The sequence below is a fragment of the Xenopus laevis genome, chromosome 8S (assembly GCF_017654675.1).
Source record: "Xenopus laevis strain J_2021 chromosome 8S, Xenopus_laevis_v10.1, whole genome shotgun sequence".
In the NCBI taxonomy this organism is placed as follows: Eukaryota; Metazoa; Chordata; class Amphibia; order Anura; family Pipidae; genus Xenopus; species Xenopus laevis.
This window is the reverse complement of record NC_054386.1, coordinates 64,876,168-64,903,128: the sequence shown is the minus strand read 5'-3', so window position 1 is coordinate 64,903,128 and position 26,961 is coordinate 64,876,168.

The following is a 26,961-nucleotide window of genomic DNA, read 5'->3' as shown; positions in this document are numbered from 1 at the left end:
CCAAAATCCCACAAGTGTCTAACAAATTTCATTTATATATAAAGATAAGAAAATAAAAACTGTATGACAGATGTTACATCAAAATTTTAATATGTTGCGATAAGTATGATAATTTGACATAAACTGAAAATATAGACAGAAATCCGATGACATATTATGCAGCATTAGAGAAAGTCGGTTGAAAATGTCCTTGCGAACAATAACTAGACATGCATTAAATTAATTATTGTATACTTTAACAATGATCTATGTTGACGTAGTTAATAGACACAATGCATGATTCTCTGTTATTAGTGTGCCATTAATTTCTTTACAAGTATGACAATACTGATAGAGTGTCCCAATAAATAAATGGTTGGCACATTTGCTAGCACAGAAGCTAATTAACCATGCAAAATAAAATGTAAAACCTCATAAACACAACTTTATGTGCACAATCTGTTTAATCGAATGCACAGCTTCTATTTATAGTGGATTATGCAGCAATATTTCTGACATATTAAGTCTGGACAGGCACATTATTTAGATCCTCAGTTACTTAAATGTTAATGCAGCTTACAGAAATCTGGAAGATTGTGTGTATAAAAAATATCGGCAATACTAATACTATATAAGTGTATAATAATACACATAATATACTGTAAGTATGGGATCTGTTATCCAGAATGCTTGGGACCTGGGGTTTTCTAGATTTTCTTTCTGTAATTTTATCACAATACTTTGTCTACTAATAAAATAAAATAAACCCAAAAGTGTTTGTTTTGCCGACAATAAGGATTGATTGTGCCTTAGTTGTGATCACGTTCATGGTAATGTTTTACTAAAACAGAGTACAAGAAAAAAATTTAAAAACTTTTGAATTATTCGATTAAAATTGAGTCCGTGGGAGATGGCCTTCCTGCAGTTCAGAGCTTTCTGGATAATGGGTTTCCTTATACCTGTCTAAATGTACAATCATATAAAAACGTGAAAGATGTATCATCATCATGTGTTTTCATAAGAATAAGTTTGATATATATGTTATGTACGGCCTATTTGGAAGACAGTTCAGCAAGCTTGTTATCCATACAAATAAGAAAGAATAAATTACATAGTTACATAGTTAGTTAAATTGGGTTGAAAAATGACAAAGTCCATCAAGTTCAACCCCTCCAAATGAAAACCCAGCATCCATACACACACCCCTCCCTACTTTTAATTAAATTCTATATACCCATACCTATACTAACTATAGAGCTTAGTATCACAATAGCCTTTGATATTATGTCTGTCCAAAAAATCATCCAAGCCATTCTTAAAGGCATTAACTGAATCAGCCATCACAACATCACCGGCAGTGCATTCCACAACCTCACTGTCCTGACTGTAAAGAACCCCCTACGTTGCTTCAAATGAAAGTTCTTTTCTTCTAGTCTAAAGGGGTGGCCTCTGGTACGGTGATCCACTTTATGGGTAAAAAGGTCCCCTGCCATTTGTCTATAATGTCCTCTAATGTACTTGTAAAGTGTAATCATGTCCCCTCGCAAGCGCCTTTTTTCCAGAGAAAACAACCCCAACCTTGACAGTCTACCCTCATAATTTAAGTCTTTCACACCTGTTTTCATCTCTTGAGTTAATGCCCCTTTTTATGCAAGACAGAACTTTATTTGCTTTAGTAGCCACAGAATGACACTGCCCAGAATTAGACAACTTGTTATCTACAAAAACCCCTAGATCTTTCTCATTTAAGGAAACTCCCAACACACTTTCATTTAGTGTATAACTCGCATTTATATTATTTTTGCCAAAGTGCATAACTTTGCATTTATCAACATTGAACCTCATTTTCCAGTTTGCTGCCCAGTTTTCCAACTTAGACACATCGCTCTGCAAAGTGTCAGCATCCTGCATGGAACCTATAGTTCTGCACAATTTAGTATCATCTGCAAAAATAGAAACAGTACTTTCAATGCCCACCTCCAGGTCATTAATAAACAAGTTGAAAAGCAAGGGACCTAGTATAGAGCCCTGCCGTACTCCACTAACAGTGTAAAGTTGCTTGCTACTTTTAAAATCCTGGTTTAAAAAAATTAAATAAAAACTAAAAAAAAACCTAAACCTTGGGATTCATTCTGAGCATCATTTTTTTGCTACAATAACATTGCCATTTTATTTTCATCGCATAAATATGTTGATTTATTATATAACCTTCAATTTTTCGCAGTATCCACGCTCATAATTCTTGACCAAAGAACACTTTCACATGATTGATCCTGCACCTTTTCAATACACATTTAGCAGCACTGGAACATCTCATGGTTAAAAGCTGCTGCGCTTGCAGAAAAATAAGCATTATGTTGTTTGCTCTGCAAAATTCCACACACTGGAGATTTTAAGGTTGTAGAAAAAATATGTTGCTAAAAAAATTGGATTTTCACGCAAATATGATTATAGAAATACAAAGTAACTGTAATTATGCACAGCAATTTGCAATTTGTGTTTCCTCCTGAAAATAATTTAGGTAAAATACCAAGTCCTCTCCATAACATTTGTAAATAGTATTGTGCGGATAATTAGAAAAATTCACTAAATTGTACACAATACAGTATGTCTCAAATATGGGAAATGATTATATCATGATTTTTACTCAGTCTGGTTAAGACAGTGTAGTTGTACATTTGCTATGGTGTAGAACACTGTGCATAAAATCTAAGTTTCAAGAACTCTCAATAATCAGTCAGGCCACAACATCTCCATTTCTATCCAAGACAGGATTGATTCAATCATGCATCCGTGTCACAAAAGACATATACTCCTACAGACTATAGATGCATGATTGAATATGTCCCTTTCTGAGAGGACAGCAGATTGATGCAGCCTGTCTATAGATCATGAATGAAAGATGTACTGGAATTTATAGCAAACACTGTATATAACAGTTGCTTAATCTGTCATAAATCAGGGAATTTCATTTTAATAAATAAAGAGATGAGATTGGTGGAGTTTTAGAAAGAAAACACATTGGAGAAACAAGACAAAAACTATGCACAGGCATGAACCATCAAAGACTAAATCCCTTCTGATTGATCACCCGGTTTTGCCCCTTGTCTGCCTGACTTTGTTTGTACTCTGCCTGCCTCGACCCGGCCCGATATTACTATGATTCTGTCTAACGCCTTGTACCGCGACCTTCTGTCCAAAGACTTTTGCTTTACAGTTGTGCCCCTCAGCCTGTTTAGAACCTTTCGCCTTGCACCTCTCGTTTTAAGACCTGGCGGCATCTGAGTAGCTGAGGGCTCCTCCCGAGGCCAAAGGCGGCTGCTACAGGCAGAAGCACGAGTCGAGACCAGGGTGCTTGGCATCGGTTCTAGATTGAGGGTGCCAACCGTTACAGATAGCTAGTATAGGTATCACTTCTACAATATTTTTTGTATGTTTTTTTATTTGTTATTTTTGTTACTGGCTGTACCACAGTTTTTGTTTTGTGCTTAATTTACTTAAAAATCTGAACAGAAAAAGAACGTGTGGGAAAAGTCGCAACAAAATCATGTGACAATTTGGATCAACTTATTCAAATTTATCGATCGAAGACCACAACTTTTTCAGATTGTCACACAAAAAAATGCCCGAAACAACATAGACAAGAAACATCTTACAATTGTATAAGGGATATCTGCCATTGACTTCTACATAACTTTGACAGGTTTTTGCTGGACTATTTTCGAATTTGTCAGTTTTGTTGCATAATAAACCCATGTTTTTTTGAGACAAAACCCTGATCAGAAGAATTTGACCTTTAATAAATGTGCCCCTAAATGTTCTTACAAAAATATATTTACATTTAACAAATGCATATGTTACATTGTTAGTATTATATCAATAATAAATTGCCTTTATATCTTACACCTATATAGTGTGATATATTTTACTAATGAATCCCTGCATACCTCATCAGGAAATTAAGGCTGGTATATAGATCAGGACATTTAACCTACTCTTCATAATCTAAAAATGTTGCCTATAAATTCTGTAATGGGCCAGGAAAAAAATACTGTGCCATCACATTCTTCAAGCATAGTACAATAGAATTTTTAAATGTTACCTTTTTGCAGATGTGCTGACCCAATCAAAGTGGCTGATTATGAGGACACTAATAATTTGGCACCCACCTTGAATAGGAGTTCCTTTGTTTTTTTATGAATGTTATCCATCCATGCATTTAAGTATTCATTTACTTGTTTAGGCAGACAAGGTTATCTGCGCTCTTTATTCTCCTGTACTGCCCCTCGATTGACTTAAAGGATAAATATACCCCCAAAATTAACCTGTCACCCAGACATAAAAAGCTGTCTAATAAAAGTCCTTTTCAAATTAAACATAAAATCCAAAATTATTTTTTTCAATTATTAAAGCATTTATAGCTGTTGTAAACTCATGTAAAAATCTCAGCTGCCAATCAAATATTGCCTGCCCCAACTTTCACTTTTCATTCAAAACTTACTAGATGTCACTGCACTCCCCACATTCCCCCTCTCTCTACCATTTAATTGTGTAGCCGGGGCATGGGGATGGACATCAGGTCCCCCATTCTGGTGCACAAACAAGATTCTGAGATGATGCAAGGCTTGCCTTAATAACAGTGTCCACAAAATGGGGCCTGCCTGCTTGCTATAATTGTCAGGACTATTGGGGATTGAATCCCTGGTCTGCAGGTTGACTGGACAGTGCATTCTCATGCTGAGCCACTGGAGGCAGTTGGAGCTCACACCTCGAACTGTCAGTGTAGATTACTGCTATTCCATGTCTCCACCCCTAATCTCATTGAAGCCAGGTGTCGGTGATCTTATCATCAAGGCTCTATATAAGCCATTACCTTTCTGCCAGCCATTGCTGGATCATTGATTTATTTCTGTGTTCTAGTCGCCTTGTGCCAGTGTTCCTGAAATTACCCAGTCCCTGATTCCTGACTTGTCCTGCTTGTTCCTCTGACCTGTTTATTCCTTGTACCTGCTACATCCTTGATCTGATCTCCTGGTTTGACCCTTCGCCTGTTTCACGGACTTGCATTGTTTGCCGCCTGCCACTGATCTCTTGCCTGTTCCTAGGACTTGTATCGCCTGCCGCCCGCCTATGAACTCTTGCCTGTGTACACGGACTTGCATCAGCCTGCCCCAACCTTTGGTTTGTTATAGTTCTTATTTTACTTCTTATTATTTGTCTTCCGTTTCACCAGCACCAATTGTTTATAGTTTACCATTAAACTTCATTCTGAGCACACTTCCATTTCCTGGTTATTCTAACACCAAACATGGTGTCGCCATGTTACCATGCATTTCGGCTCCTACCTGCCAACCACACACTGTTGGTAGATCCTGACAATAATTGTGAATTCCCAGGAAGATTCAAATAGTTTATACAGTGTAATTAAAGTTTATTTTGCTTGACTAACATGATAACATAGGATTTGGAATATTTTTGCGGGTGACGGGTCCCCTTTAAGCAACAGATACTGTAGTTTACATCATATCAACTGACATATTAAAAAACCTTACCAAACTGGAATATATGATTAAGTATAAATATTGTCCTTTTACATCTTTTCCCTTAAGCTTTTCACAATGGTCTGTGTGCTGTCTCAGAGATCACCGAAACATAAATATTGCAACTCTAACTGTAACAGCAATAAGTGTGGAAACAAAAGACAGAACTTTGTCCATTAATTGTCTCATGTGACCTACATGTATGGTTTGTTTGTGTGCAGCATGAATCATAAGATCCCTGAGGGCAGCCCCTCCATTAGTTCTTAAAATGGCAACTTGCTATTTAGGATTACCCAATGGCACATATTTCTAAAAAAGTATATTATTATAAAAATTGTTTATTTGCATGAAGCAGGGTTTTTCATATGAGCTGTTTTATGCAATATATTTTATAGAGAACTACATTGTTTGGGGTATAGTTTTCCTTTTACATATATCACAACATTGTTAATAAGAAGGCATCTATTTAGATTTAACACATATTCCATTATTGCATGCAGGTTTGGAATGTGCCTGGTGGCCCCCAGCTCTGGTGGGCCCTGCTGGCCCAGACCCGCTCCCTGAATCATCTTCCTGACAACAACAAAAAAGTGTGAATGCAAGCAAAGGAGAGAAGACATGCACATGTGGCAAAAAAGACATGAAAACGTGACAAAAAAGAAAGAAGCACACATGTGCGGCAGGGAGCATAGGGTCGGAGGGGCCCTGAGACAGCCACCCTGGTGGGCCCAGGCCCCCCAGTCCAACTCTGATTGCATAGCAAGTAATATTTGTATACATACACAATATTTGAAAGCTAATAGAGCCAATAGAGCTAATAGAGCATGCACTCCAGTTGGGGTAGTAGATTTTTTTTAAAAAAAAATTGCCCCATTTCCAGAACTAGGACACCTGCATCTGGAGAAAGCTCCTGGTTTAAGCCACCATTTCAGCAAACATAGGTATGGATGGAGCACATAACTCACAGACTCTGCCGCAAATAAATATTTATTGAATCACAACATGTTTTGTATCACAAGGATCCTTTTTTTAAAAAAAAAAATCTGCGAGTTATGTGCTCCATCCATACCTATGTTTGCTGAAATTGTCTGTGGGTCTTCTGGTGTGGCCTGACTGGTGAGTGTGCACGATACACAGGTGAAGGTGACTGATTGAATTTGCTGAAAGCTACAGTTTAAGCCACCATGTTGGGACACACGTATGCACATAATGAGCAGGTTTGGCATGCTAATTTAAAAAAATATATACTGTTACCCCCAATGGAGTGTGGCCTCTATTAGATCGCACCTTTTTGTTGAGAATATTATTTTAGGCCATCAGGTGCCCTTTGATTACCATGGCAAAACACATACTGTAGGACACATACACCTTTACCATGGTTTTTAAAGGTTCTCCTGAAGACTGCAGTTCATGTAAATATCTTTAATAAAGTGACTGCTACAGAGCAGTGATTACTGCCTATAACACAACTTTTTTTTTTAAAGGGGTAGCTGCTCACAATGTAGGGATGGTCTTTTAGGTCAATATTTCTCCCAAGTATGTATGTCATGTGGCCTTTGTGTGACAAGAATAACATCACGTTCATGAAGGCTTCCATGATTCTAGGTAGTGCTGTATTATTCAATAATAAGCATAACCAAGTTCAGCCTAAAACTGTGAACTTGGTTATTATCACAAACTTGCTGGGAAATATGTATTAATTTAGTTGCTATTGTTATATGATCTTTTCTGTTGGTGAAGTGTCAGAATGACTGCTGATGAGTCACAATTCTATATTTAGTGATGTTAGTAGGCCAGAGGAAAGCCATAAGGCTCTTACAGACACTTAAAGCATTCAATAAAATAACCTGTGTGTAACAAACTGTACATTGATTCATTTTCTTGTTCCTTCTAATAAGGTCTGGAGGGGTTACAATGCCATTCGATCTCACAGGAGATTAAAGTTTTGTGGCCATCATTGATCGAAGATTCTTGAACAAATCAAACTGATTTTACTGTTTTACCAAAAATAATTGGTTTCCCGTGTTTATCACATACTTCTTTTAACACTCACCTTTCACCTAGCTATTATTGAGAAATCCTAGGAAACCCCTATGGGATTGGAGAAAGCTGTGATCTATGGAAGGGTAAGATTTGTCAAATGCATCTACAGGATTAATTCATATATTTATCTGCAATGAATCTGCAGGATGGCATGTGTTTGAATCATCTGTGAGAGATTAAATGTCTCGAAGTGAGGCAGCTAAATATCTTTTATTTTCCATATTGTGCATAAATGTAAAAATACATATCTCTCATTTTTAATGGAGAGACAGGTGATTTGGTCACTTTTGTGACAAAGCACAGTTAAGTTTGTCCCTCTGGATGAAGAATCTAGTGACCATGGGAAGCTAAAATATTAGAAAGATTGCAGCATTTCTATGGCATGTAATTAAACTGTCTTTATTTCACATCTGCCTTGGTGAAAATAAGAGCTATTTTATGTCGGTATGATGCTTTGTCAGCAACCTTTTAGACTCCATGAGTTCTTTCTTAAACTGGAAGAACATCAAAACTGCTCCTCAGTGATTGTGTTTAATTCTGCAGATTTTATTCAAAATTCACATTAGATGGGTACCAACAAATGTCACAGAACCTGAACCCTCTTTCTTGTAGGAAGGCTTTTCACTATATGTTGGAAGATTGCTTGTTGGATGTGTAACGCTATAGTAAATTGAGTGCACCTTACTCTACTATGGGCTTCACTCCTAGTACATACGCTACGGATGAGACCTTAAATCTTAGGGAGTGAGCCTTCGCATCGAGGTGGAAGCAAGGTTGTAGTGTAACTGTAACCTGGTGCGATAGCACAATGATGGGCGCCAGTAGTTCTTTAACAGTTGAACAAAGAACAGTATTTATTGAACAATAGCACATAGATCATTTAGCACATTGATCCACAATGGAGTATAGAACATACACAGCAGCATAAAGGAAGTATATACTCACAGCACGTATAGGCTGAATCCCCACAGGCTAGGGAATATACAGCAGAGAGTAAATTGACAGCATGCGATGGGTATTGCCTGGTTTCCAGGATATCTTCCAGTGGCAGACTAGGGGAACTCCTGACATCCCTATCTCAACACTTGGTTCCTTACTCTGGGCCAGTCATACCCTGGGATCTTAATCCCTCTAATCTCCTCGGCGGAGCCTTGAGCTGCTCAACTAAATAACCTCTCTATCACTCCTAGAGTGATCTATAAAACGAGTATAGCTGTCTAATTACTAGGGCCAAGGCGCCTAGGGTCAGCACTACCCATTCCCTTCCAGCCTGCTTGGTTGGGCTAAAGCAATGGACCCAGAGCACATGGTTCCTAATCCTTTTATACTCTGTCACAGTGCCATCTGGTGTACACTGTGTGAACTGCAGGGGTTACATAAGCACAAGGTCCCCATAAGGACCCACTGAGGTGTCCATATTGCTAGGGATGTGCCTGACTGTAAAGTGTAAGGGTGTCACATCCCTACAGATGTATTTCCATTAATATGCAGGAGTATGACACTGATGTTGGGAATCAGGCCTGTCTTGCACAGACCTTCATGCCACAGGTTGAAGTCAGGTTCTCTACAGTCCAGACAAAATGCCTTTACACCCCATCTCAGCAAACCCATTTTGTATAGACCTTACTTTGTACATGAAGTTATTATCATGCTTAAACAGGAATTGGCCTTCCCTAAACAGTTTGTTAGCACTTACCTGTGCTCGAACTGTAGGCTGCATATTGAACTGATCCCGCATTACTTTGTTGAGCCAATGGAGACTGTGACACCTAGACTTGTAGGGGTACCTGTGTCAGTGTCTTAGGCTGTTTTCCACAGTATTCTAGGGTAAACAAAGCAGTCACAGAAGTCGCTCTCTTAAAGGCAAGTGCCTGCAGTTTATTCTGTTAAAACAAGAAAAAAATAAACCCTTGCACCAAGGCACTGGCTAAACACAGTTGGCAGCCTAACTACAGTTGGGTGGCTTTCCCAACACCAACTTAACAGAACAAGAACCTTTCCCAACACCAACTTAACAGAACAAGAACCAAAGTTATCACAATCACTGGTAACCAATACCTTTCCTGTTGTATGGCAGTGCAGCTCCTGCTCTCGCCCCTCCTTAAGGGTAGGACTACATGGATGTTTTTGGCTGCGTCAAAACCTCCATGTAGTCCTACTCTAAATCTCAGCCAGGTACTTCAGCTGCAGCAATTAACTTGCAGCTCTGGTCTGTATTAAAGCGGAACTCCACACAAAGATAACTTAAGCTTTTTGAAAAGTAATCATAATCAAGAATCATAACAACTTTGCAATATACATCAATTATAAAATATACAGATTTTTCATGATTTTTAATGGTTTGAGACAGTACCATAAGCCTAGCCCCCTGCTCTCCTGCTGATCTCTCTGACTACTTTGCTGAGCTAGCTGATTACTGTTACTTTGTATCAACAGCCAGCTGTCCTCAGCCTGCATCCTCCAAACCCCACAATTCCCTGCACACATAATTTCAATAAGGAACGGAACATTACAGTGCAATGCATTGTGGGTTATGTAGTTCCTGCATGCTGTCTGTAACTTGTTGAGAAGTTGTTACAATTTGTAACATCAGTGTTTAGTCTCTCCTCCCCTGCCAGAATTTCAAATGATGCGGAAAGAGAAAGACTGTTAAACATCTGTATTTCAGCATAGAAAATGGCATTTATTCATACTTTTTGAGGAAACAGGTAACTGTGAAGGGTATATTAGGAGTTTCTGTGTTATGTGGGCCTCTTTATCAAATTTTGGTTTGGAAACTGGAGTTCCCCTTTAATTATTCCATGGTCCAGGGGGGTTATATTATATAACACCCTGGGAGCAATATATTGTCCATCTACAACTAATCCAGCTGCTTTGTTACATGACATTTGGGATCCAGTCTAACTCATATTGTTAAATATTTCCTTGCTATCTTATGTTCATGCTCACCTCCTCCTCCTTTTTTTGCAACGTGGCATTTAAGGGGCTTTATAAGCCTGTCACAAGCAACTCCCAGTTGCTTGATCACTGAAGTCGAAGTCTCAGAGCCAAATCTAGCGATATTCTTGTTTCTGTGATTCCCGTGCCTGATTCCTGTCATTGTTCCTTAGTCTTCATCTGGTTCCCTGTTTCCGTGCTCCTGTTCCTATCCTTGCCTGACTACTGGTATTAACCTCAGCCTGTTTACTAGACACTCCTTTGCCTTCAGCCTGCCCCCGGCCTCGGCCTACCTATCAGACTTTCCTTGACAGCTGCCTGTTATATTGCCTTTATCTTTATCAATAAATCATCCTTATCTGTAACAATATGTTTCCAGTCTATCAACAAGTCAAATATCCACTTTAACAATGTTATACAGCACATATCCCCCTTATGTGATAAAAGGCACTGTTTGCCCAGAAGCATTAACCCATAGTAACCAATAACTCCACATTATTCTGCCCAAATAGTGAATAACCATACTTATTTATTTTTCTTTGGAAATGTTCTCCTTCACCTTCTGGATACAATCTGAGAGGTCCTGAAGTAAAGTCCTTCTCTGACAATTCTATAACCATATACTTTCTTCCAGAAAGGAGTCTTTATATAATGGCTACAGGTCTTCCAGTAAATTTCAGTTAATATCATTAGGTCCAGAAAATAGTCAATGAAAGCAAATTTAAATTACATCAATTCATTTTATTCAAATATAATTAGCTACAGTAGGATTCTGAGTATGATGCCATGGTCCAAAATGTATTCATTTAGATATGGTTCTTAAAAAATTTAATTTTTTCAAATCCAATTTTACAAAAAAATTAAGTAAAGACATAATTAAAGGTATATATTCGTTTGAAATGTATGTAAACGGAATATACAGCAAATCACTGCTGGCTAGTCATTCAATGTAGACATTGGCAAAGGCCTATGGCTCCATGAGTATCCCAGCATTCCATAAAACAAATAAAGGTGGAGGCAATTTGTTAGCATCAAGGTATTCATAGAACGAATGAAAAAATCTAAATGTTTTGTGTTACAAAAATAAATAAATCTGAAAGGTGACTAAAAAAAAATCTCGTTAATGACATCTACACCCAAATTGAAGAAACTACAATAAATTAGAGAACCTAAATACGTAACAACAATCAACGTTTCCTTTCATATATAGACAATAAAATATACTGTACATGGCAAAACATTCTTTCTTATTGTATACAGATACACAGCACTGTATATATATTTCTTGTCTAGGCACAGGCCTCCAGAGGATGGTGATTTTACCTATTAAAAATTTGACCTTGTTTTCGGCTTGAAGATTTCTGAATATTGCTAAAATATTTCCAGGGATATTCTGACATATATTTCTATTTTTAAACATTGCTTTTGCAGCAACTATTTATATATTATAAAGAACAGTGTGGCTGTTTTCCAAAATGAATGAAAGCTGTGCAAGAAACAGTTAAATAACAGGATATATGGTAAAAAAAAAAAAAAGCACAGCATTCAATGTTCTGTGGATTCAAATTTACTTAGCATTAGCCATACCAAAACTGCAGGAAAATCTTTAAGTACAATTGGTAATGAAATAAGACGTATTGTTACCTTTGTTAGGTCAGATGGACTCATGCAAATTTAATGTAGGCATACCCTCTAATGTATTCTGTGTTTATAATATCAAACAAAAAACACAATAGGACTTCATCCCACAAAAATATATATTGAATATTGAATATAATTTAAATAACGATGTTTATTAGTCAACCATGCCTTATTAAAACGCATTAAAACCCTAACGGGGAAATGTAATTAAAGTCAATAACGGAAAAACTATTCGTAATGCGAAAAGTTACAGCTTTGCGCAAAAATTTTTGCTTTACGTGAATTTAATATAGCTTTTGCCAACCCAGAAAACTGTTTAGTGACCAAAATGTTAAGACACCTTCAAGCAATTCTTAAAAGTGCCCAATTTAAATTTGCAATGCAATAACAGTTTAAGGAAGAATAATACATTGCAAGATGTGAGTTTTTATTACAGAGCTGCTGTCGCTATATAAATAAATAATAATAATGTGAGTTTTTATTATTATTAGTGCATTCACGGTATGACTCCTATAAGAGGAGGGGCCTCTCCCTTCTGTGACAAAAATGATTCTATTACAAAGTAATAATGCTATCACAATACTATAAATTATAACTGCTGTTAATATTGAACTAAATAGCCCACCAAAAAAATAATACAATGTCCGCAAAATATTATCACTCCTACTTGTAAGCTTGATATAGTATGTATATTGAAAAGATTTCAAGGAGAGATGCATAAGCTGCACATTAATTATGTACTGTATGTACCATTGTGATTAAGCTTGCTTCCTCAATAGAGATGTCGCGAACTGTTCGCCGGCGAACTTGTTCGCGCGAACATCGGGTGTTCGCGCTCGCCGGAAGTTCGCGAACGTCGCGCGACGTTCGCCATTTTGGGTTCGCCATTGTTGGCGCTTTTTTTTGCCCTCTCACCCCAGACCAGCAGGTACATGGCAGCCAATCAGGAAGCTCTCCCCTGGACCACTCCCCTTCCCTATAAAAACCGAAGCCCTGCAGCGTTTTTTCACTCTGCCTGTGTGTGCTGAAGAGATAGTGTAGGGAGAGAGCTGCTGCCTGTTAGTGATTTCAGGGACAGTTGAAAGTTTGCTGGCTAGTAATCGTTTTGATACTGCTCTGTTATTGGAGGGACAGAAGTCTGCAGGGGTTTGAGGGACATTTAAGCTTAGGTAGCTTTGCTGGCTAGTAATCTACCTTCTACTGCAGTGCTCTGTATGTAGCTGCAGTGGGCAGCTGTCCTGCTTCTGATCTCATCTGCTGACTGCTGCAATAACAGTAGTCCTTGTAAGGACTGCTTTTATTTATTTTTTTGTTGTTTTACTACTACTACTACTACTACTACTACTATAAGAGCCCAGTGCTATTAGTCTAGCAGTGTTGGGGAGTGGGACTGGTGTGCTAATCTGCTGCTCCTAGTAGTTCAGCAGCACCAACTTTAATTTTTTTTTTAATATTCATTTTTTTTTTATTTTACTTTTTTTATTTTACTACCGCTGTAGTAGTGTATAAGTTGACCTTTTAGGCATTATTTGCCCTGTAGGCATTATTTGCACACTGTTTTCTTCAACCCGCCATCGAGCTGTGTGACCTTGTTCACATTCTGTCTAAATATCCATAATATTACCGTCTCCAGAAAAAACACCGGAGTCACTTTTTTCAAGCAGCCATAATATATTTTACGTAATCCGTATCCACCGCTGTAGTAGTGTATACGTTGGCCTTGTAGGCATTATTTGCACACTGTTTTCTTCAACCCGCCATCGAGCTGTGTGACCTTGTTCCCATTCTGTCTAAATATCCATAATATTACCGTCTCCAGAAAAAACACCGGAGTCACTTTTTTCAAGCAGCATTCATATATTTTACGTAATCCGTATCCACCGCTGTAGTAGTGTATACGTTGGCCTTGTAGGCATTATTTGCACACTGTTTTCTTCAACCCGCCATCGAGCTGTGTGACCTTGTTCCCATTCTGTCTAAATATCCATAATATTACCGTCTCCAGAAAAAACACCGGAGTCACTTTTTTCAAGCAGCCATAATATATTTTACGTAATGGCGAAAAATGACTATTTTCAGCATTTATATGGCATATTTTTTCTGGCAACTGTGCTTCAGTGGCTGCGTCCAAAAAAACTGGGCAAACAATGCCTACAAGGTCAACGTATGGCAGTTGTTTAAAGAGAACAGTAGATTACTAGCCAGCAAAGCTACCTAAGCTAAAATGTCCCTCAAATCCCTGCAGACTTCTGTCCCTCCAATACAGAGCAGTATCAAGCAGATTACTAGCCAGCAAACTTACTATCATCTGTCCCTGAAATCACTAACAGCTCTCCCCCTACACTATCTCTTCCAAGCACACACAGGCAGATTTTTCAGATACATTTTTGCCCTTGATCCCCCTCTGGCATGCCACTGTCCAGGTCGTTGCACCCTTTAAACAACTTTAAAATCATTTTTCTGGCCAGAAATGTCTTTTCTAGATGTTAAAGTTCGCCTTCCCATTGAAGTCTATGGGGTTCGCGAACCGTTCGCGAACCGCTCGCGTTTTTGCGCAAGTTCGCGAATATGTTCGCGAACTTTTTTTCCGACGTTCGCTACATCCCTATTCCTCAAGAGTGAATGTTCAGTATCAGCCACAAATAATGTCTCCAAATTGTTCTCCTATTTGTAAAACAATTCATTATGGCGCTTATATTAATATCCAAAACACTTCAGTATAAGATCAGTGTGTTGCTGGTATCGTAAGGTGCATGGATTTGCTAGCGTGTGAGGTATAGATCAGTGCTCAATAGTGATGGGCGAATTTCGTTCTTGACGCCGGCGTCTGTTTTTTTGACGCCAGCGAATTTTTGCAGGCATTTCGAATGCGCAAATTCACAGCGAATTCGCGCCTGCCGAATAAATTCGCCCATCACTAGTGCCCAACATCATATTGAATAAGATTGAATAAGATGTCTCCGCCATCGCAGATGTGATATAGATAAACTTGATGTTAAAAGCCAACTGTTCCATGTACCAAAGTAACTTCCGTTAAGACTTCTGTCTAATTACATCCAACGAGCAGCATATCTCTCAGATTCGCTCAATACGTGCCTGGGGAGAGACAATTCCTGGGGAGACTACTGTGCACAGGATAAGAGAGGGGCCCCTCTTCCATAGGAGTCTTCATTTCTCAACAGCCGTTTCACTACCAAGCGTAGCTTTGTCAAGAGCTGTGTTTATGTTACTGCATGTGTTCCTTTTGTTATGAAATAGGTATATTATGATATTAGTAGCTGTAATTCACATAAGCTCATAAATTGCACAAAAGCTTACATATTTACTGTTTCAATATTGTATAACTTGTCATATGCTTAACAAATAACCATTATTAAGGTATTATCTAGTGCCCTTCTTGATTGTCTATGCTCATTATTATTGTAGCTGCTGTAACCATTTGTTTGTATACTTTCTTAAATAGCAATTAACTCATTGCATTCCAGGGCCCTGACTTCTCTTTGAAGGAAAGATACTGGGAACTGGGATTTGCAGAACAGTGCCTCTACCTAGTGGAATTCCACCTAAAATAAACCACACAGTTTGCAGTAAACCAGCATATCTTTATATAAAAAAGAATGCAATCATGGCAAATATAAATCACACAATTACTTTGCCCTGGGGAACCTGTGTGGGCTATCACACCCTGGCACAGTCTTTCAATGCCACAGTCCCACCCTCTTCCCCAAGAGCTCATATGTCCCCAGGTAGTGTTACCTGACCCAAAGTACCTCTTCCTTTGGACTTAGTAGCCAAACCCACATGGTAGGTACACGAGCAAGACCTGTCCTCACCCTGGGGAATCACGTGTGATCAAAGTATCCACAGGCAGGAGACAGAAACCGAGCTCTCTGTATATAAGCTCTTTATATAAGCTCAAATGCTTTTTCAAAGCAAAGAATGCTGCAACCTACTCCAAGCTTTTCTGGGTCATTCTTACCAGGCAGCACTGGCACCCTCTCTGCTGCCTCTGTTGGTCTCTGGTTGGCTGCTGCTGTTGGGGCTCCTTTATGAGCTCCCTCTTAAACTGGTGCATTTGGTTCCAAAGCAAGGCACTCCCCTGTGTTCTCCTCCTCTCCCAGAGATGCACTGGGGCTCCCAGCCAATTGGAATGCTCTCCAGCCTGTAATAAGGCTGGATAATGTTACAGACAGAGAAAAAGGGAAAGACATGTCTGATCCCCTACACTGCATTTAATTGAAGACACAAGGGCTCATTTACAAATGCAGAACACAAATGAGCAAAATTATGCACTTAAATTCTATTTGAGTTACTTGCTCCTATATAAGATCTAGGCAACTTACACTTAGTGCCATTTACATAGTTACATAGGTACAAAGTTAAGTTGGCTTAAAAAAAAATAAGTCCACCAAGTTCAACCCCTCCAAATGAAACCCAGTGCACAAACACACTCACACCAACCTCTCCATACACACACACATAGGGGCCGATTCCTCAAGCTCGAGTGAAGGATTCGAATTAAAAAACTTCGAATTTCGAGTGGTTTTTTGTGCTCCTCGACTATCGTATTGGCGTAAATTCGCCTGAGTAGAATGATTCGAATAGATCGAGCGCAAAAACGCTGCGAATATTCGCCCATTCGATAATCGAAGTACTGTCTCTTTTAAAAATACTTCGACTGCCTACTTCGGCACCTAAAACCTACCAAATTGCTTTAAAAGCCTATGGGAAAGTCCCATAGACTTGTTTTCCAAGTTTTTGATCGAATAAAAAGGCATTCGATCGAACGAAAATCCTTCGAGCGAATATTCGATCGGGCGCCTTTTCGCCTGGCGAATATTCGCCAATTCGACTATTCGCCAGCGCGTAAATTCGCCCGAATTGCCCATTCGATTCTATTCCCCAGTCGAATTTCGAGGGATTTAACCCCTCGAAATTCGACCATTGATACATCTGCCCCATAGACTAAATATAACAATATCTATATTAATTGAAGCTTTAACTATCACAATAGCCTTTGATATTATGTGTGTCTAAGAAATCAAAGCCCCTTTTCAAGGAATTAAAAAATCAGCCATCAAAACATCATCCAGGAGTGCATTCTAAAACCTCACTGTCCTCACTGTGAAGAACCACCCACGCTGCTTAAAATGAAGATTCTGTTCAAAGGATGGTCTCTGGTGCGGTAATCCATTTTAAAAAAGAACCCCGATATCTGTCTATAAAGCCCTATAATTAACAAACCTTAACAATCTACCCTCCCCCTTAGTTGTACATCTCAGCACTCTCTCCAGCTCATATCCTTCTTAAAGGACTTCAAGCCAAATTTGTATTGCCTAGTAAAAAAAAAAAACACAATTATAAGCAACTTTCCAATATGAATTAAAAAAAATTGTTAGTGCTTTTAAAGTTATTTGTAAATGCAATTGCAGCTGAAAGCAGCATTTACTTCTAGCTGTTACTTTTAAAACAATGTTGCAAAAGCCTGTCTACTCTAGCAAGACAGGTCTGTTAATCTGTTAGTTTGAATTAAATAGTTTCAAAACCCAGAGCCACCGGGGGCAGAGAATAAAAAGTTAATGCCCTTTGCAAGACAGTACTTTATTTGCTGTAGTAGCCTGAACTTGTTATCTATAAAAATCCCACATTTATATTATTTATACCACAGTTCAACAAGCTTTCAAGAATTTCTTGCAACTGTGTACAAGATCCGAATACTGGGCCCTCACTTGCAGTAGACCCCTGGAATTAACATGTGCCTTGACTAAGTGCTAATTCCAAGGTTTTTTTTACAATCTTGTTCCTACATATGCATGCCACTTACACCTAGTTAATTATATGCCATTACCTACAGTACTTGTATCTGTGTGTTGTGCACAATGGGGGTCATCTGTATATGCACTGGGCAAATTTGCACCAGTTCAGTAATCCATGGCTACAGTGAATAGATGCTGTGGGTTACTGCAGATCTGCAGTACTGCAGTACTGGTTACTGAGATCTGCAACATACCCTTCACCACTACACTGCACTTCTGGGGAGAAAACACTGCATTGTGGGTATAAAATCATTGTGATTTAAGTGCAGTTTTTGTGACTAGGGACTAAATTTAGTTTCATGGAACATAAAGGGATCCTGTCATCGGAAAACATGTTTTTTTTCGAAACGCACCAGTTAATAGTGCTACTCCAGCAGACTTCTGCACTGAAATCCATTTCTCAAAAGATCAAACAGATTTTTTTATATCCAATTTTGAAATCTGACATGGGGCTAGACATTTTGTCAATTTCCCAGCTGCCCCTGGTCATGTGACTTGTGCTCTGATAAACTTCAATCACTCTTTACTGCTGAGCTGAGCTGTTTTATAATCTTGCGTTTTCCCAAGAACACTAAAGTTACTGTAAAGGCCATGCAAATCTAAATCTGATTCCTGGTTAAAATAATATTATTGTTTCCAGTGGTATCCTGATTTTTGTAGCCAATATGTATGTTATACTTATTACAGATACATCAGCTATGCATAACAAATGTGACCTCAGCCCTGTGTGGCATCATCCTTTTTTATCATTGTATGCTCTTATTTATAAGGCAAACTTTTTGGAGTGAAATGGAAACTGGACATCCTTGAATCACAATAACCTCACAAGGAAAAAATGTTAGCAGTGTAAATAATATAAGATTTTATCTTACCAAACCTTATAATGAAAATGACTTCTGGTAATACTTTTGAAGGCAAGAGTTTCTGATAAACAGCTGCACTTGCGAAGTGTTGTAATACATGCCAGGCAGTTGACTAATCACTTTTAAATGAGTCTGTAGCTTAATCCAGCTGGGAATGAAATTGTACTTTTGGTAGTTGCCATGTTGAGCACTTGATAGTCTCCATGGGTACATATATTTATATGGGATAAAAGCACTGAGAATAATACCTGCCAGTATATAATTAGCAAGTGATGGTGCTTACACATCATTTTTAACATAATTATTTTTATGCTTTCCATAACAATAATGCTTGCTTGTTGGAAACAGAGCAAAGAATTTTTTACCCTTTCTACTTCATGCCCACCCTCAGCTTTTGTACTTTGAGAGGCTGCCTAGATACCTCCCTAACAATACATTAATTTGCTATCATCATCCCACTATACTCCTAACATTGACCTCAGTATTAGAGAAAAATATAGAGTTCCCTCTAGTCAGAATACATAATTGTACTAAAATATTCCAGTATACAGCCTTGATAAAAAAGACAACATTTTAATTCAGTCTATATATTTAATCGTAAGACTCTCTGTTATGTTGTCTATTTTGGATGCTCTATAATTTTAATAATTGTCTGTTTTTTTTGATGGCTCATAGGAAATTCTCTTTAGGGTAATGTCAAAAATGATGTTTTATCCCCTGTCAGATACACAGCGGTGGGGAAAAACACAAATACAACCAGCTACAATACAATGTGTGGAGGCAGTGACAATAATGACATTCGTTTTTCACTTTTCCTACATTGTAGATCCCAACCTTAAAAGGTACCACATATTAATTAATTGTATTTAGAAAGCTACTATTCCTAGAAGATAAAGTTTATATTAAATTAAATTTGTTACTGTTAAACATTTACCTTCAGCACAGGACACTGGCAGGCCTGTTATGCACTCATGATATTAGCAATGTCAAACTGCTAATATCATGAAAACAACAAGAAAGAAAATAATGTCATCTGAAAGTATGCTCATAAGAGTAATTGTTGTGTTGATGGGTATACAAAGTGAAAGTCGACCATTTTGCTCAGGTTTGCTAGTCACAACTTTTGTTATCACTTTTACTTTTTTATTTTTAGTAGCCTATTGATTGTGTAGCCTATAGATCAGGGGCATTGTCTGTTTAAAGTGAAGGGCATAAATGGGACTCTCCATAACAGGAAACAACCTATTTTTTTCATAGCCTGTGAGGAACAGCATTCCCCTAGTTAGCCTAATTGTGATGGAAACCATTCATTGCTTTACTCAGTAGAACAATGTATATAGTTATCAAGACTAAAACAACCTAATTTATAATCTATTCTTAATAATGTAACACATCTATAAATACAATTTGCATCGCAGTCCAACAATCTGTCTAGCATTTTTATGGGGTGTTTATAGTTTCATGTTTTGCTAATGGAGATTGTAAATATCCAGGTTGCTTGAAAATTACTTTTCCTGCAGGGCTGCAATAATTTCACATTTGTTTGTAATTGCCAGAAATAAGGGAACTAAAATATCACAAACAACACAACAGATAACAAACAACTGCAGAAATTAGGCAGAGACTATAATAATTATCATAAAGCAAGAATAACTGGATAGACCAACAGAACACAAGGACTTGTGATCAGTTTTACAGTATGCTGCCATTTATAGATACTTAACATTTACATTAGATCTATAATATATTTCTTGCAACAAATGCCACAATCAGGTTACAGCCAGCCTAGTGTCTTCATCATTATTCGTTTCTATAGTGCAACCTAGTTAAAGAGCACTTTACAATAAAAGTGATTATAATTCCAGCATAGTTCAGTATACTAGCACAAAATTATAGGGTACGTGTATGTCCACAAGTGCAGTGAAAAAAGTGCAGTGGAAGGACTGAGTCAAGTGCAACTATACAGTGCATGGAGCACATTTTGATACAAAAACCCAGCTGCCTAAGGAGTGCTTTAAATGATGGGTTGCTCCATGCTCCAATAGGGAATAACAGGCTGAAACTCGATTTTTGGTGCTCTTTAAATGCTGTGGATTTAATTTTGTCTATAAGTTCAGTCTGCCATCGCCTCCAATATATAAAACCTTAAAAAAACTGTCATCCACAGGAAATCAGGTTCTGGGAATAGAATTGCTAAAATGTTTAAATTGGCTAAAAATAGTATCAATGTCCCTTTAACAAACACAAGTTATAGAATGAAACTGGAGCAGCAGAAAGTCCTCACGCTGCCGAAATATAAAATGCACCAAGGAACTGTTTGATTTAATTATTACAGTATGTACAACCCTATGATTAATGGGTGTTCCTAATATTGAGGGTTAATTAACCTTCAATATTCGACCATAGAAGTAAAATCTGAATTCAACAATTCGAACGATTCGAAGGATTTTAATCCATCGATCGAATGATTTTCCTTCGATCAGAAATTGCTTAGAAAGCTTATGGGGAAGGTCCCCATAGGCTAACATTGGTGCTCGGTAGATTTTAGGTTGCGAAGGAGGTAGTCAAAGTTTTTTTTAAAGAGACAGTACTTCGACTATCGAATGATCAAATAGTCGAACGATTTTTAGTTCGATTCAAAGTCAAAATCGTAGTCGAAGATCGAAGTAGCAAATTCGATGGTCGAAGTAGCCAAAAAAAACCTTCGAAATTCAAAGTTTTTTTCATTCTAATCCTTCACTCGAGCTTAGTAAATGTGCCCCCAGGTGTCAATTCCACAGTAGTGACCTGTGTTTTTTTAATTTTTCAAACAGTGTTTTTTACTTTATGAGGCAGTGTGCCATAAATAATTTTTCTTTTTGCTTCCAACAGTAAGTACTGGAATAATTATTAATAAAAGGTCAATCATCACTATAAAAGGTAGGCAGTACTAGTTTATAAGTAACTTCTTGAGCCAAGATAATGATTTTATTTAATTAGAGATCCATTGCTACAAATGTGCATGGCTCTAAACAATAATGTAACCAAGAGTTTTTAGCTTGGAAAAATGATGTTATAAGTGGAATAAAATCTTGAGGTTTTTAGAAGGTGGTTTTACACATGCACAGTGGTTACATTTAATTTTAAATAAGACGTACTGTAATTACATCAAGATCACCTTTCTTACAAACAGATGGAACTGCGAATTCAATCTTTCAGAGGATAAAGAAGAATAAAAAACATTTCTAGCATTGAAATGGATCAAATAACTTCAAGACCATATAGAGTGCAGAATGTGCTTAGTAGTAAAAAAACAATATGCACAAGGTTGGGACTAAGGGAGGAACTTCATGGGCAATTTCAGTGCAATCCAGCGTGATGTGCAAAAATGCAGGCGTCAATTCGGATGCGACGGAAATAAGGTAAGATATGAAAATGTTGGGTGAAGTTGCAGCATTGTTCCAACGCGACACGACTGTTGGATGCAGATGCAGCATGCAGCGTTTGCATCCAGCGTCTGCATCCGACAGTCGTGTCACATCGGATCAACGCTGTGATACCATCCGACAATTCTATTACTTACTTTATTTGTGTTGCATCCGACTTGATGCCTGCGGTTTTGCACAGTGCGTCAAACCGTGCCGAAATCGGCCGTGTATTTCCTCCCATAAGCTTCATTTAATTATAAAGCACCAGCAAAATATGCAGCACTTTACCTTAAAGGGATTCTGTCATGATTTTTATGGTGTAGTTTGTATTTCTTAAAGACTGCAAATAATTAACAAAATTTTATTCCTAACCCAACACGTGTATTTTTGTCTCAGGTCATGTTGCCTGGTCATGTGCTTTCAGAAAGAGCCAGCACTCCACACAGGAGGGAACTGCTTTCAGGCACGCTATTGTTTCTCCTACTCAATGCAACTGAAGGTGTCTCAGTGGGACATTGATTTTTACTATTAAGTGCTGTTTTAATATCTACCAGGCTGTCTGATAACTTTCCCATAGTCCTGCTGATGGGCTGCTGGGGAGGGGGTTGGTGATATCACTCCAACTTGCAGTGCAGCATTAAAGAGTGACTGAAGTTTATCAGAGCACAAGTCACATGACTGGGGTCACCTGGGAAACTGACAATATGTCTAGCCCAATGTCAGATTTCAAAATTAAATATAAAAAAAATCTGTTTGCTCTTTTAAAAAATGCATTTCAGTGCAGAAGTCTGCTTGAGCAGCACTATTAACTAATGCATTTTGAAATGCTTACATTCATGAGAAAGCCAATGTTTCAATAACTCACAGGTGACTATCCTCAGGGATGTTCCAATGAGTGTTTGTTTACACACTGAAACGTCATTGAAGAAGCTCACCAGTGAGTGATCTAAAAGTTGGCTTTGGTGACTATATTATAAATTTATGTATGCACAGTATGAGGCTTATTAGTGTATTAAAGCCAATAGACATGTATCGTACTTTACACCACCATTTGAAAATATAAACTTTTTCTTGACAATTATGCAATCAGTTTTCAACCTCGGATTAACTCTTTAGTAGGAAAATTACATTAAAGAAACAGTACTGTGTTCATGGTGATATTTCCTTTCTTCTTGTTTAGTGACCACCATTAGTGATAAATTAATCTGGAAATTCGCTCGAAAATTCATGAATCTATGAGAAAATTTTAGAAAAGTTTGTAGCAAAATGCATTAGAGTATATGTGCGAATTTTTTGCCTACTGCAACATTTTTGTCTACAATGCGTCTTTCATGCACCATTTTGTTCTTCCACATGAAACTTACTGCATGGTGAATTATTTTTACTCCCTTCTGTGAAATCTGTCGCCCCATCGCCAAAACTCAGAAATTCCTATATACAGTATGTTTGAAAGCCCACAGTTCAGCTAAGAAAGTTTATGTTTTGATGTTTTGTCCCTATTACGTTTCCTTCAAAAGGGATTCATTCTGTTTATTTTAATGAGGAAATGCAAAAGATATGCACTGAATCTAGGATTGGGTTTGGGATTTGACCAAATATGTTTTTTTGTTTTTTTTAAAGATTTGGCTAAATCCAAGTGGCTAGTCTAACCAACTCGGAACCCTCAAGAATGTGCAAAAATTGTTGGGGTACTATCATTTTGGCTGCCAAAAAAAATTTGTTTTTTTAAAGAAACTAAAATGCTAGTTTGCATGTAAATTAGGGTTCAAATTTGGTTCAGGATTTGCCTGAATCCTAGGTCAAAGATTCAGGAGGCTTGGGTGTATCTTAAATATAATAGTCTTTTGCTTGAAATGATGGCAACGATGCTTCATATACTCTTTATTGTATCAATGAGTTCTTTTCTAGTATAATATTAATGTACACACATAAGGTCATGCCCCGTGGTGTAAGTGGGCCCCTCCTTCTCCTTCGTTCAGGACATAAAGTAGTTTTGTTTTTCAGTAAAATAATACTAGAAAATTGTTTACAGATCAAATATATTCATCCAAGTAGAAATCTGCACATGTTTCACAAATTCTTCATTCCTGCACTGATCTGAGACCCATTGCTTGCAATGATAATTCAAAGTCATTCCTGTACAGTACTTTAATCACAACACATCTTAAAGTTACATTAGGGACTTCTTTTTATTATTGACTTGTTTATCCTTTTGCCACTTGTCACAAAGGACATTTTTAGTATGCCAGGGTTTATGATTATGAATTACATACACTGGAGGTATCGCAATAAACATAGTCTGTTGCCAATCAGGATCTTACTTTGCAGAGCGATATATCTTGTATAATGTGGAGACAAGAAAACTACACCCATAATGTCGGCGATTGATATCTTATTAAAGTTGCAATGGGGAAATTCTCTCACCTCATTTTATTTCAGTTTCAGGAAGAGAATGCATGAAGAAAAGGGCGGACTCCAAATGTAATATTTTTTCCCGGCAACTCGAGGGAATCTATAGTAAATAATCACACAATTTGTTGTCGGAATTTCCTTAATTTGCAGCAAAGTAATAATTTTGATAAATGCCTAATTATGACAAAGAGTACTTAAACAACCTTTACTCATTTCTCTGAAAAGACTAATTTTATAATAGGACTTTTTGATTGGGGATGAAAATCAAAGGATTCATATGGAGACCTTTGACTATTGTGAGCTGTGAATTGTATATTGTATTGCAGCCTGAAGCTGTGGCTGAGCTTCATATGTGGTTTGTAATAGTACCCCATACCCACCCCTTTTAACTAATGGCTGTCCTATGCTTTCAAAAATGTTGGTTTGGGCAATCTCTCCCTCTTAAACGCTGCAGGGAGGATTTAGCCCTCAGACTGAAACCAAGGTTCAACAGACACTGATTACAAGTAATGCTATTATGCAGAGAAGTATCAGATTTTTATACCATAACTATAAGTTAGGGCACCACCATTTGGGGTTTACCTTGACGTGGTATGGTGGCTTATCAGCTTTATGATCATAACTTTGTAACAAAAAAACCCTGTTTTGTAAACACATGCACTTGCATTTATACTGAATTGCTTATGAGACAGGGGACCAGGGAATGTGCATTAAAAAGTAGCACTTCCATTATACTTAAATATACTTTAACTTAGCCTTTTGAGTGCTCCCACAACCTTTTTGTATATTTTATTGTGAACTCTGCCAATCCTGACCCTTTCCTACCTGACAATTCTGAACTCTACCGATATTGACCCTTGCCTGCCTGGCTACTCTTTGGACTCTGCCTGTACCGACCCCGGCCTGCCTAACTGCGCTTTTTGTCTATTCCCTGAACTGTTGCCTTTTGTCCAAAACCTTGGAAACATACATGCCTCTTTGCTTGTTCAGAACATCTGCTTTGCTATTATCAAGTTAAGACCTGGCGGCATCTGAGTAGCTGAGGGCTCCTCCCGAGGCCAAAGGCGGCTGCTACAGGCGGATGATTGAGCTGTGGCCAGGGAGCTTAGCACTGAATTTAGGGAGCCATATGTGACACTTCTCAATAAAGAAGAATATACATTTTCCTTTTCCCTTTTTAAAGGGCCACACAATACTATTCTAAGCAAGGTGATAAATATTATCGTTCGGGACATTTTGATTTAATTTATGAAATGGGCATGCTAATGTGTTCCAGTCCTGTTCGGAGAAGGTTCAAATTACCGTTTAGAAATTGAGACCTCAAACACATCAGGGGAATTCCGCTTGGAAAATAAAACACAGAGTTTTCTGTAAACTAAGAGAAACTTTATCTAAAGAATAAAGGAAAGAGCAGATTAAACAGTGCAATGCAATTACATTCCTACACTGGAAAATGTGGATCTGTCTAATAACTAGCACAGTCTCTTTCCACTTCGGGTGGACAACACCAATCTGATGGCTCTCCAGCCTGTAACCGGGCTGGATGATGTCACAGACAGAAAAACAGGAGAAGGATTTGTCTGATCCCCTACAGTACATTTGGATGATGAATGTAATTGTTTAGGTTTGTGCCATTTGATCTGAAACAAGTACATACATCATTAACTACTTAGATATATGCCCCTAACACACACAGGGGCAAATTTACTAAAGGGTGAAGTGACTAACGCGGGCGAAAATTTGCCAGAGTGACGTCATTTCGGTACTTCGCCGATTTACTAACGTCTAGTTATGTCCATTCATTAATGGACATAACTACGCAAATGCACTAAGATGCAAATTTTACTGAACGTTACCTCTTGTGCCAGACTTGCCTTCACCACTTTAGACCAGGCAAAGTGCAATAGAGTAGATAGGACTTCCTCAAAAAATAGTTGAAACTTTTTCCCAAAAAACACTAGCGTCTTTTCCTTTTTCAGGATGATAGGCTGAAAAATAGTGTAAAATTTTTTGGGGGGTAACCGGCTTCCCCCTACATTTCCTAACATATGGCACATAAACTATTCACTGGGCTCATGTGTATTTTATTTTATTAAGGTTTCCCAGGCTTGTGTAGTGTAATGCATTTGCTGCAATATGTACGTCCATTGAACTTTAACTTCCTGCAGTATGGAAATTAGGCAACACTAGCGCAACTTTGCTTCGCTTGGTGCAGTAACGCTAGGGCAACTTCTCCAGCTTAAGCGCCCTGGACGCAACTTTGGATTTTAGTGAATTAGCGTTGTCTTGGTGAATCTACACCAGGCGAAGTGTTACTCTGTGA